The 13,686-nt window shown below is 40.8% G+C and overlaps 1 protein-coding gene across 1 annotated transcript in view; it reads left to right on the top strand.

The window, feature by feature from the left end:
• LOC135207281 (4-hydroxyphenylpyruvate dioxygenase-like) overlaps positions 1–13,686 on the top strand; it is a 203,555-nt gene that overhangs the window by 27,196 nt on the left and 162,673 nt on the right. The gene's annotated exons all lie outside the window — the stretch shown is intronic.

The raw sequence follows: 13,686 nt of genomic DNA, 5'->3' as shown, positions 1-13,686 counted from the left end.
CCAAAAGGGGGCTATCAGAGTCATCCTGACGTTCTGATGACCTCTGACTTGCCAGAACTAATCTTAGCATTTTGAAAGGTGGAAAGGCATACAGATCAGATTTGACCAGTCCAGAAGCATGGCATCCCACTGTAAACGTCCTCGTCTGGAACTGGGGAGCAATACAGTGGTAGCCGAGCTGTCTTTGTTTGTGGTGAAGAGATCCAACTGAGGACATCCCCAAATCCCCAAAGCTTCTTGCATATTTAGGATGTAACTCCACTCCGTGGAGAGGACTTGTCCTCTCCTGCTGAGAATGTCTGCCTTTACATTCTTCGAGCCTTGAATAAATCTTGTGCTCAAGACAACCTTGTTCTCTTTCGCCCAAATGAGTAGGTCTCTCGCCGCCTCGCACAGAGAGAACGAGTGTTGTCCCCCGATTTTTTTATGTAAGAGAGAGCCGTGGTGTTGTTTGCTTGAACCAGCACTACTTTCCTCTTACCTCTGTCTTGAAGTGCATTAGAGCCAAATGAATCGCCTTCAACTCTTTTAGATTTATGTGCCAGCTTTTCTGATGAATCTGCCAAAGACCCGACACTTCCTTTCTCCCCAGAGTAGCTCCCCACCCCACCCTTTGTCCGATGCGTCTGACAAAAGCGTAAGGTTGGGGCTCAACTGGCTTAGAGACAAGCCTCCTCTAGCCTTCCTTCTGATTTCACCAAAGTAGGTCCTGTTGATTCCTTCCGAGATGGGGAACACGAAGGAGTCTGTGGAACTTCTTCCTTTGCCACTTCTGCTTCAAGTAAAATTGAAGTGGTCTCATGTTGAGCCTGCCCAGACTTACAAATTGCTCTATTGAAGCCAAGGTTCCTAAAAGGCTCATCCACTGATTCGCCGAGCAAGTTTGTCTGACGAGAAATTCGTCTATTTTGGTTCAGGCCAAAGAGTCGATCCTTTGGCGAGACGGAAAAGCCTCAAAACAAAAAGAACTGAATTCAGGTCTCACTCCTAAATAAACTATCTCCTGAGAAGGAGTGAGACATGACTTTTCTTTGTTTACTAACAAACCTAGGCTTTCCGTCATCCTTAAAGTCTTTTGTAGGTCCTCCACACACTTCTGTCTGGACCTTGCCCTGAGAAGCCAATCGTCTAGATACATGGATATTCGTATACCCGTCTAGATGAAGCCACTTTGCTACTGACGACAGAACTCTGGTGAACATTGTGGAGCTGTCGACAGGCCGAAGCAGAGGGCCCTGAACTGATAAATGCGGCCTGGAACACGAATCTCAGGAATCTTCTCGATTCCGAATGAATCGGAATATGAAAATAAGCGGTCCCGAAGGTCTATGGAAACCATCCAATCTCCAGGATGAAGAGCTGCTAATACCGATTGGGTCGTTTCCATAGAAAACTTCGTCTTCAGGACAAAGACGTTCAGGGCACTGACGTCCAACACCGGTCTCCAACCCCCCGTTGGCCTTCTTTACCAGGAAAAGGACGATTGTAAAATCCTGGTTCCTGCGGAGAGCCACTAACTCTAGGCCCTCTTTGCCAGTAAGGCGAGAACTTCTTGATGGAGGGCAGCAAATTTTTCGGAGTTCTCCGAGTAGGCTGACAAATTCACAGGAAATTCTGTGAGAGGGGGGTGCTTGATGAACGGAAATGGTGTATCCTTCCTTCAGGACCTGGACCGTCCAAGGATCCGCTCCGAGATGAAACCAGGTCTGCCAGAAAAGGTGTTAATCTGGCTCCATACTGCTGTGTGGAGGACTACGGGCCTACTTTTTGATGGAAGAGGGAGTGGTTTTAGAAGAGGCTCTACCTCTCCCACGAAACCTGGAGGAAGATCGAACGGGAGCTCTCCCTCGAAATGGTTAGGAGCTTCCGTGGAGGGAGCACTCCGAGAAGCAGAAAGAACCGGAGCTATCTTCCTGGGCTTCTTCACTGACTGTGATAAAAAGATCCTGGGTCGCTTTCGTGTTAAAGATTGAGCGATCTCGCTCACAATCTCTGCGGAAATAGGTGTTTCTTGTCCAAACCGGAGGAGAAGAGCAAGGCAGACTTCTGGTTCGATGAAACCCCTTTCGACAAGAAGGAGCACCAAAGCTGTCTCTTCTTCAACACTCCAGAGGCGAAAATGGCAGCGAGCTCCGAAGCTCCATCACAGATGCCTTTATCGATACAATCCAGTACCGAGGCAAAATCCTTCAACTGCTCCTCCGAAAGTCCAAATGACTTGACTTTCCTGGCCAGCGAAGCAATGGCCCAATCCAGGAAGCTAACCAACTTCGAAAACACGGAAAACACTCTTGCAAAGATGCTCCAGTTCATTTGTGAAAAGAAAATCTTAGCAGTATTAAGGGCTGCTCTGCGGGAAGAGCCCACGAGACTAGAAAAGTCTCCCTGAGCGGAGGCAGTCACACCCAGGGAAAAAACTTCTCCAGTGTCATACCAGACACGGCTCCTTGACGAAAGTCTCGAAGGGGGAAGACAAAAAAAACATTTTTCCCCTGTTCCTCTTCTCCAAAAGCCAAGCGTTAACTTTCTTGATAGCTTTCTTAGCCGAAATCGAGAGGACGAGACGCTGTGAACGAGGACGAGGAGTCAGGCTTACTGTCCTTTTTCCACTGCGAACTAGGAGAAACAGGAACGGAAGGCGCAAAAGAATCTCCAAAGTTGTCAACGAAGGATCGTAAAAGGAGTTTATACCCCGACAAATGCTTGTCTTTTTCTGTAAGTCCTTCTCTTTCTTCCTCCAAAATCCGAAGCTTCCTTCGACGAAACTGGCGAACATTCCATCGGAAGAGGAATCCTGTTCGGCGAAGTCACACCCTGAACGCGTTCTCCGAGGAGGGTGTGAGAAAGCAGGAGAAGACGTCTGAGCCTGTACTGAGACGTATCCGGGCGGTCTCGCTGGCGCCTCGCTGGCGCTCGAGCGAGAGCCTGACAAGTGGCGCCATAGACGGAGTCAGGAAAGGAGTCGACCAGGCGCCTGAAGAGGAGTCATGGAGAGTCTGAGCCTGAAGAGGCGACTGCAAAGGAGCCTGCGAAGAGGACTGCACAGTAGTCTGCGGAAGATGTAAGGCGGTCGGGAGCGCATTCGGGACGAAAGAGACTTGCCAAAAAGCTCCAAGATACTGCCTAACTTGGCATTCATCTGTTCAAACACCGAAGGTTGAGGATCCACCGACGTAGAAGGCGGGAGGTGTAGAAGGATGATCCAACAAAACACGTCTGGAGCCGCAGGAGTTATCGCTTGAGGAGGCTCTGGAGAAGGCTCCGAATGGAGTGTGCGTGTTTCGGCTTCTCCACTTCTATGAGAGAAGGGCGATAAATCGAAACCGCCGGAGAAAAAGCTTCAGGCTCACCCAAAAACTACAAGAAGGTTCGGCAGCCGCCACCTTCTTGGGAACCGCAGCAGGCGAAACATCGTTGCGATTCCTTTTCAGCGGTCTAGAAGTCTTATTACGCCAACCTCTATAAGAGGAAACATCTGAACTAGAGTCACTTGACGAAAAACACTTCCTCGCAACACCTTTCCAAAATGTGAGCGACAGCATCCTGGGATACGGCTACAGGATTGCTTGAGGGGGCGGCTGCTCGGAGCAGGTTCCCGCTCGCCTCCCTTCGGTTTTCGGCATGTGCCTCCTCCCAGGAATCTGGGAGTTGACAGGGGCCTAGACCTAGGAGAACGAACGGGCCGAACAACCACCTCCTCCACTACACTTGCACTAAGTAATATCACACTTAACTACCACTTCTTGCACTGTCTCACCCATTTTCTGCATAGTGGTGAGGAAAGAGACAAATTTCGAGTCCATATTGGCTCGTAATACTGACAACGGGATCGGGATCGGGGAGATATCACAGATTCGAGGGCGAGGAGCAACCACTCCGGGGTTAATAGGAACAGGATTTAATAGAAATTCAGAGGAATATCCTGGCTACTCACTAACTTAGAAGAAGATCTCTGTGAAGCCTTTCCTGATTCTATCTTTTTCTAACTTTATCATATACTTTCCCAGTGCCTTCCACTCTGAGATGTAGAGACTTACATTCTTCACACGTATTCTCAAAAGAACATTCACGTCCCCTACAACTAACACAAGTAGAATGAGGATCAAGTGAAGCTTTAAGAAGTCTAGTCTTACACCCACTACTACACACCCTATACTGAACAGAGCCGGTGTCAGACATCGTGAAGAATTCAAAATAATTCCTAAAAAGGACAACAATATCAAAACCAAAATAACTATAGCGCTAGCAAAAAGATCAGTAAACTCAAGGTACATCACCAAAAGGAGAAAACCAAGATGATCAAATCCAAATTCCAACCAGCAGAGGAACCGTGTTACCGGTTTCCGACGGCAGGAAACTTCTGATTTATTGTTGGAATGGTTCCCGGTACCCGGTAGAGGGCGGGGGGAGTAGAGGGATCACCTGTCAAACCATTAGCGCTACCGCGAATTTCAAATTCTGCCGTGACGTCAGGAGACGACAGCTATATGTAACCACCGGGTAAGTTATATAAGTGAAATCAACCATTTACTCTGAGTGGCAAGCAAACAAAATATAAACATCCAGTGATATGGTTGAGTTCAAGCAACATTTATTGTTCTGTAACCTTTCGGAAATTTTTGGATAATATTAACCTTTAATTCAAAATTCATTATCATTTTGTTAGTAAATAATTTTCCAAACAATGCAGTCATACAAACGATAATTGTCGTTGATTATTATCGTAGTATGGTTCTTTGTGATTGGTGATAAAGCATAAACAAATGTAACCTTTAACGCAAGCTAGGAAGGGCAAGTCACCGTTGCCAATTTAGTGGAACTTGACCCATACGCCGATGCCTTTACAAACTGTTTCCATGAACCATGTTGCTGTTCCTGGTTCCCAAGTACTCACTCCGCAAACACAGTTATGAGCAGCAGACGATAACACTGATTATGAGGTGCAAAGCTTTATTCCCTTAACTGTTTACTTTACTCATTATTTAGTTTAACTTTACTTCAAAATTTTTATTTGATTCATGTCTATTATCCCTTTTTTGCAACCAAATTAACCCCCCAAAATTACAAATATTTCTGATGTATACTTACGAGCAGACGACGTGAGGAAAAATGACTCATCGTTGCCAATCTAGTGGAGCGTCATGCATACACCAATGTATTTACAAACTGTTTCCATGAATTCTAGTTGTCATAGTAATGCAGTAATGATAAAATTGCTGTAATATGTATATATACTACAAATAGGGTAAACAATCAAGGACAATCCACTTGATATTTAATTGATGAAACAAGAATACAATTACAACTTTAAGCATACCATTCAAAAGATTAAAGTTTTGTCAACATAAATGTGATATATGAAAGCCCTATACGAACTAAAATAAGCATGTGACGCTCTTTGTAAAATATGTTTTCAAGGCAGTTTTGAAATCCAATATAGTGGCTATCGTCAGGCTGGCCGGTCTAACCACAGACAATCCATCATCTTTCCCAGCACTCATTTGAACAGTGTTAGCGTATACTATATGCAACGTTTATCGATCTAACTCAAGATTGCAGTTGTCATCAGCACAATAAAACATTTTGTTGCCTATATTAGTGAAAGTATGAAACTTTTTATACCCAGGGTCATGGTTTGAACTGAATTCATTTTTACCTTGTAATCAGTGGTTTTATCCTCACTGCCATCACAACTGAAACTCCACAGTGCTTATTTGATTGTAATTATACACATTTTGGTCTTGATTCACTCCACATTACACTTGAACCACGTTGCTGCTCCTGGTTCCTAAGTACTCACTGCACAAACACAGTTATGAGCAGCAGATGACAACACTGAATATGAGGTGCAAAGCTTTATTCCCTTAATTATTTACGCTTACTCATTATTTAGTTTAACTTTACTTCAATATGTTTATTTGATTCATGTCTATTATCCCTTTTTTGCAACCAAATTAACCCCGAAAAATTACAAATATTTCTGATGTATACTTACGAGCAGACGACACGAGGAAAAATGACTCATCGTTGCCAATCTATACTCAGTTTTTTTTCATCTGTCCATCCGCCTGTGGTGTTTTTGTATGGTAACACTGCGTCTCAGGCTTTAGATAGTTACGCTATGTCTAAGTTTTAGGTAAATAAAAGGATATCTGGGTGTAGTACATTTCCAACTGAAAAGTGTTTTAATAATTTACTGTATGCGAATTACACCGTTAATATTCGAAATAGGATGTTATTATGATCGTTGAATGTAACTATCTAAAGCCCGGGACGCAGTGTTACCATACAAAAACACCACAGGAGGATGTACAGATGGAAAAAAACAGAGTATAGTGGAGCGTCACACATATGCCGATGCATTTACAAATTGTTTCCATGAATTCTATTTGTCATAGTAATGCAGTAATGATAAAATTGCTGTAATATGTATATATATACTACAAATAGATACGCTAATTTCACTAATTTCCCCGGTTTTGTGTAAGTCATATAGTACCCAGTTTGGAGGGTAAACACACACCAATTGACAACACTGATAAACAATTGAAGAGCGCAAAATGCTGCAAAATGCCATAAAGAATGCCGTGGTAAGAGTTCAGGTGTACGATTGTTGTGATGAAAGTGCCCCAGCCTCTATGGGTACAAGTGGTGTGCGGATTTAGCACAAGAAATGGGAAGTTTATTGACACAAGCGACTCCGTAAACATCGAGATGGCGTCAATCTTCTAAATATTTTAAGTTGTAAATAAAAATTTCGAAAGTGTTCTGGTGAAGTTTGCACTGCATTGGCCACCCTTTTCATTACCCTCTGTTTAAATCTTAAAATATGGCCTTAATTTCTAACTTTGGAGAAAATACTTACTTCAAAAAGGAGAGTAGAGGTCTTGAGCTCCTGTTATCACCACCAACTACTCATGACAGATGACCATCTCCGGTGTCAGGACGTGTTAAAAGTACTTTTTCGGAGGGTGGCCTAGCCGCAGTAGTCAGTGAGTTGGCCAGTTCACACGGTTGTTTACCCTAATTTCTGTTTAACCCCTTCTTTACCGGGTGGATGAGCAGAATGTAAACATTGCGTTCGCTGCCGAACTGAATCTCTCGGTAGTGACTCCAGTTTGGAGGGGTGCCGATCGTAAAAATATTTGCCAAAAATACACTAATCAAGACAGGCTAATGAAATTATCAGGTATTATTAGCACTATAATAACGCATATTCTCTGTGAGTTTTATCATCCTACACGGAAAATAAATGATTTTATGAAAAAAAATGTGAAACTCAGTGTCCCTTGTACAAGGGACACTGGTGTTCGGTGAGAAAACTTCAGTCTTGAATAGAAATTAGGTCTTACAGAATGTTGGTATATCCACCTGGAACATGCACATAAAGTATTTGCATCAGAACAGTAAATAAGCACGTAATAACAAAAAAAGAGCAAAAACTAAAGCGAAAGCCCCGCCAATAAATATGGAAAAAACGCAAATTTTATTAGTATATCTCTCAAAAATTGGTCGATGTCGTTTTCTACTTTTTCTAAGATTAGTTTCATCACAGAAAACAACTTTAGGGGTATCTAAACTAATTTTTCAAGTTTCTTGTCCTCAGAAAAAATCGTTTTCGCTATTTCTCTGGTTTGGTTTTTATATATAAAGTTACTACGTATAAGGCTTTATTTTTACCTTCATTTATCTGGTGTTCATATCTTTTATTTGTAAAATGTAATAAGCTAATAAATAAATAAATACAGTAAATGATGATGCAACTGGTTTTAAACTTGGGTAGAAGTTATTACATGTTTACGCTTGTCTGGTTTTGTGATTTTTTGTTGAGACGCAGTTCAAATGTCACCTACACACTACTATAAGCAGTAATAATATTTTTTGGGGTTCATCATACGTCTGGCATCGTGTCATACTGTTTATTTTGCTCCAAACTCTTCAAACCGAAATTACAGAATGATTGGAAGTCCCTACCTGAAAAGAGGAGTTTTGGTGGTACTTACGTACCACCTTTATGCACCCGGGGCGGTGTAGTAGACTTGAATGGTGGTACCCGCCTACCTCCAAACAAACTTTCGGTAATGAAGAGGTTAATCGGAAATTACGGCCTTAATTTCTTACTTGGGAGAAAACTTTACTTCGAGAGGAAAGTAGGGGTCTTGAGGCATTGCTTCCACAGAGGTTGGCTTGTGACTGACCTCAAACTTAGAATACTGGCAGTGCTATAGCCTAGTTAGTTTTTGGGAAAGTGGCCGAGCAACTGTACAGGTGGCCGCCAGGCCATACAGCAGTGTTTTACCCTAGCTCTATCAAAGCTGTAAAATACTTCTGGTAATCTAAAATTACCTAGCTGTCGTCGGTCCAACGCTTGGTTATGGGAGCATACTAGCTAAATAGACCTAAGCGTTCACCAGTAATGTCCGCTCTGGCTACAAGCCTAACCTAGCCTACGGTAGACCAGCCTCCTCACGTGAAGGTTGACTACCTATCGACATGAACCGACACTGACAATTTGTTGCCAGATTGCAAAATGGAAAATTAATTTAAGTCTTGTCAGATAAATTTCAACAAACAACTTTTGTTTATTAAAACAGGACTGATAACATGACTGAGCACGATAAGCGCGATAGCCGAAGTCGTTTTCCCGCCCACCGCTGTTCTTTCCGTAAAATAACTTTGAATAATCAATATTTGGGTATGGCTCACCTTGCAGCTGTTTATCAAGTTCTTTCTCTTCCGTTCGGAGCTTTTCTCGTTTTGTCGCATCTCTTCTTATCATATTGTTGATCGGTAATATTCAGTTTGAAAATTATTACAACTTTATATACATCAACAGATCTTCGTTCAGGTCAGGTTCTGTCAAGTTGAGTTTGGAGCTTTGCCTCTGCATCGGCACCTCCTAAGTTCCTAAGTCCTTGCTTCTGAGCTCTTTTGGTTTCTTGTCTCTTGTCTTCCACATTCTGTGCTATATTTATTTTTTTTATCCTGTTCTTTTTTTTCTATCAATAACGTATCACCGACTATATTTTTGTTACTAACTTGATTTGGCTGCTGAAGTTCTCAGCTTTTAGCCTTTTAGTTCTGCATTTCTGTATAAGGTGCTGTCCCCACTCGATGTGTATGACCATGGAACTCCATGTGTATATGACATATACACTCTGCTATGCTTTTTCTTATCGTTTATGAATATGTATTTTGCTCTAGCTTGGCAGACAATAATTATCGATGGTTTCTTATCATAAACTCTATCGTCTCTTATTTCAGCTTTAAGTACTACTACCTATATTTTTTTTTAACTAATCTGACAATAGATATCCTCCCATTTTTTACACTTTATTTTTCCTCTTTCTTCTTTCTCCCAAGTACGTATTCCATCGCCAATCACCATCTATTCCTTGTATGTTCTTAAACATACTTTCATTCAAAAATTATTGTTCCCATCCTCTTTCACTTCCTCTAACACGCCTTTAAATGGAGAAGAGGACAAAGACACCACAAATCCTTCGTAACTACTGCCTTGAAATGTATATGAAAGATAACCGTACGCTTCCTACATTGGTTGGTTAGGCAAACCATTTTCCCTTTTTTTTCACATAACGATAAAGACTTAGTTCAGGGATGAGACTTTAACCCTCTGCAACGGCTCCAGCAAAACAGTTTAGGCTAATGAAGATATCATCCAAGAGGTTAAACACTAAAATTCATAAAGAAAATGAAAAAAAAAAAAAAAAAACTAAAAATTACAACAGCTAAAATAAGAACAGCTATTTCAGTTATCATTATTTTACTGTACCATTTTTAATCTGCCATTTTATCCATATGATTGTTAAAGCCCTCTGCTATCGTGTTTCCAGCTCTGAACTTTTTCTGTTATTCAGGATGAACACCTTTTTAGTTGATTATAAGCAATAATAAATCGCATCGTTGAGAAACATGGTATTCTTAAAAAGCATGTTTCTCGGTATTTCACTCCCCTCATCTTACATGTCCATATCATGCATATCCCCGTAGAGGTTAATGTCTACAGTGCACCGCGTGAGGTGCACTGTAGGCATTCAAACCTCCTTTACGTTCAATGTTCTTTTCAACCCTGAATACCCTCATAGATTCCAGTGCTTTGCATTTGGTCTAAATCATATATTCCAATCCCTTATCGCTTGTAGTATGGTATAATTAAATACGACTGTCTATCCTTAAACAGTTAAGTCAGCACCTTTTGTAGCTCCGCCTTCTCAGGAACGGTCAAAAGACTCATAACGCATATTATGTCCCAAACTTACAAATGTGCAACCTAAAAACGGCATGCAAGTCTCCATCCATTGTAGTTTGTGGTATAGTTACCTCTAGATGAATCTCGTGCCCATGATAAAAATAAAGAATTCCATAAAAAAATAAAGAAAAATGTTTATAGTTATTTACCTCTGGCTAAGGAGTAAATTTTCAAGGTTATGGTACTGAGCTGCAAAAACAAAAAACATTATCATTACATCAGCTGCAAAGGCAGTTAATTAAATGGCTGAAACTGTTTTCATTAACTATAGTAGTTGGCCTAGGAGCAGTTTTTGCTAAAGCACATTAAAGTCGACATCTAATATTCATTCGAGAGCCATGAGGAGCGCGTACCCCCTGACAGACTCCAGGGGGTACACGTACCCCAGGTTGAAAATCCTTGCTCTAGAGCCTGTCTACTGCCTCTGTCAGTCCTGTAATATCTTTGACAGAACAGAAAATAGAAAGGGATTAACTTTGGGATGAATTTCATTAGAAGGGGAAGAAAAAGAAAAATTTCGTGTATTTTATTCAACGCTTCTATTTGATTACCACTAAAACGATTTCTGCGGTGTAAAGACTTTAGACGAAGGGGGACTAAGCAACAAGCGCCTCAGTGGCGTGGTTGGTTTGGTGTTTGCTTCTCACCTCGGTGGTCGCGGGTTCGATTCTTGGCCATTCCATTGAGGAGCGAGAGATGTGTATTTCTGTTGATAGGAGTTCACTCTCGACGTGGTTCGGAAGTCACGTAAAGCCGTTGGTCCCGTTGCTGAATAACCACTGGTTCCATGCAACGTAAAAACACCATACAAACAAACAAAAAACTAAGCAACAGGAGATAGAAAAACAAGACAAGAAAAGAGACAAGTACTCGTATGTAAATATCTTCTATTCAAGGCAGATACAAGTGATATTCCAGTGGATCATTGATAGACATAGAAGTTACCTTAGAAGGATAAATGAATCAATAGAAAAAGTGGTAGGTACGTGTTTGAATATGCCAGATCTGCCCAACAAGCCTGCTCAAGGTCACAACTCATGTGGACCCAGCAAATAGTTTCTTGTCTTCTATCTGCAAAACAGCGAACCCACATGATCTGAAATTACCATTGACACCTCTCTCTCTCTCTCTCTCTCCTCAATTTAATCATTTAACGTAAATGGATTATTTTTTGTTAGATTTTACTAAGATTTATCTTTATTGGAATCTTACTTTGAATGGAGTTAATGATACATTGACCTTGAAAATTGGCAATAACATTTGTAATATAATTGAATTTTGTTTGTGTAATGAATATAGATTAAAGGCCTTAATTGCACGAGAACTTCAAAAGACTTCGGTGAGCAGGTAAAAGTATACTTTGTATACTGGTTAGAATTTACTGAGCATTGTGGGTGCAAAGACTCCCTGCAGTTAGACCATCAAAGGAGAGATTAATGTTAGCTCTTCCTCTGTGAGTCTCAGCTGGCACCTACCACAACCAACAGGCATTCTGTTCGACTGTGGTATAACTGGAGAGAGGTCTGTATGTTGTGCATCTGACCTAAGATGAATTCTACCAGTAGCTTTCTGGCGCGTCAGACACTATAGAAGATTCACATCAACAGTGCATCTCATGTCTAGGCCAGTCCCTTACGAGGCCCCTGATTGGCTGTTGATAAGCCAATCACAGGGCTGGAAACTCTCAGTCTCTCTCTCGAGAGTTCACATAAGCAGGATGTATGCTCCACCTCTTTTGAGGGGAGAGTTCACATAGGCAGGATGTATGTTCCACTTCTCCTGAGGGGTACTTTTGAAAGATGTATCCCTCAGGAGAGGTGGAATATACATCCTGCCTATGTGAACTCTCGAGAGAAATTGAGAGTTTCCAGCCTGTGATTGGCTTATCAACAGCCAATCAGGAGCGTCTTAAGGGACTGACCTAGACATCAGATGCCTTATGTGGGGCCAGGAACCTAATCTAGCCAGTCAGTAAGAACAAAGAAGACGGGTCCCTGACAACCCTGTATCCTCACAGACCTAAGAGCTCCCTAAGTTCCAGCTCTAAGAAACCATCAGCCCCAGCACTCTCTCAGTGTTGCTTTCCCCAAATTAAATACTGAGAGAAATTGGTTCTCGTAATACTTTTTATACTCCCTCTTTCTTTCAGATAAATATCTGGTACCTAATTCACTGCTTAGGTCAACAGAGCTCCTATGGGATTGAGCAGAACATGCTTACATCTGTCAGCCTCGTACCCTGCTGCTTATTTTGGCCGGAATAGTAGTATGAATACTAGGTCAACAAGGTATATATCTATATATATATATATTATATATATATATATATATATATATATATATATATGTATAATATATATATATAATATATATATATATATATGTGTGTGTGTGTGTGTGTGTGTGTTGTGTGTGTGTGTGTGTGTCAGTGTGTGTGTATTATACTTACAAAGAGAAAAAAGTTTTTCTCTTAAACTTAGAATAAAAGTGACAAAGATTTGTTGAATATGGAAGATTTAAAAAAAGTAATAATGAATTATGGAAGCTTGTAATGGAGGCTGGGGAACGTTTGACAAGGCTTGAGAAAGTGGCAGTTGAGGAAAAAAGGAAGACAATTAAGAGATAGAAAAAAGAGGAAGACACCGGGATTGGGTGGGACTACTACAGGTAAGATGCTGCTATTATATGGTAATGAAAGTATTAGAGGTGCGCAAGGTATACGTCTGAATAGCACGGATGAGAGGAATAATTGTTCCTTTGTTCAAAAGTAAAGGTGAAAGAGGAGTCTGTGCAAGACAGGGGAAATGGCAAATAACGAAACGAATAATGTTGTGGAAGTTCTCTGCACCCGGGGCTCATCCCTGATTCAGCAGTAAAATGATTTTTTTCTTCAGAGCTATATCCGAGTTTGGGGAAATGATGTAAAATAAAAAAAGAAACTACACACACACACACACCACACACACACACACACATATATATATATATATATATATATATATATATATATATATATACATATATATATATATATATATATATATATATATATATACTATATATATATATACATATATATGTGTGTATGTATGTGTGTGTACACATATAGTATATATATGCATATATATATATATATATATATATATATATATATATATACATATATATATGTGTGTGTGTGTGTATTATACATATAATAGTCAGGTCAGCTAGCTACAAAATTAACTGCTACCAAGGAAGGGCCAATTGCTTGGAATTCTAATAAGCGATCTCACCAGGCAAAGAATTTATATTGAAGGAGTGAGAACTCATGATAGGAAATGGTCCCTGAATGGCAGATGAGGTGTAAGATGGCAGGCAGCTTAGAAAAGAGTTTGGCACCAAATACCATAAAAAGAAAGATTCCTTCGCGATATA

The sequence above is a fragment of the Macrobrachium nipponense genome, chromosome 32 (genome assembly GCF_015104395.2).
Source record: "Macrobrachium nipponense isolate FS-2020 chromosome 32, ASM1510439v2, whole genome shotgun sequence".
Lineage (NCBI taxonomy): Eukaryota > Metazoa > Arthropoda > Malacostraca > Decapoda > Palaemonidae > Macrobrachium > Macrobrachium nipponense.
This window is presented reverse-complemented; position numbering and strand designations above follow the sequence as displayed.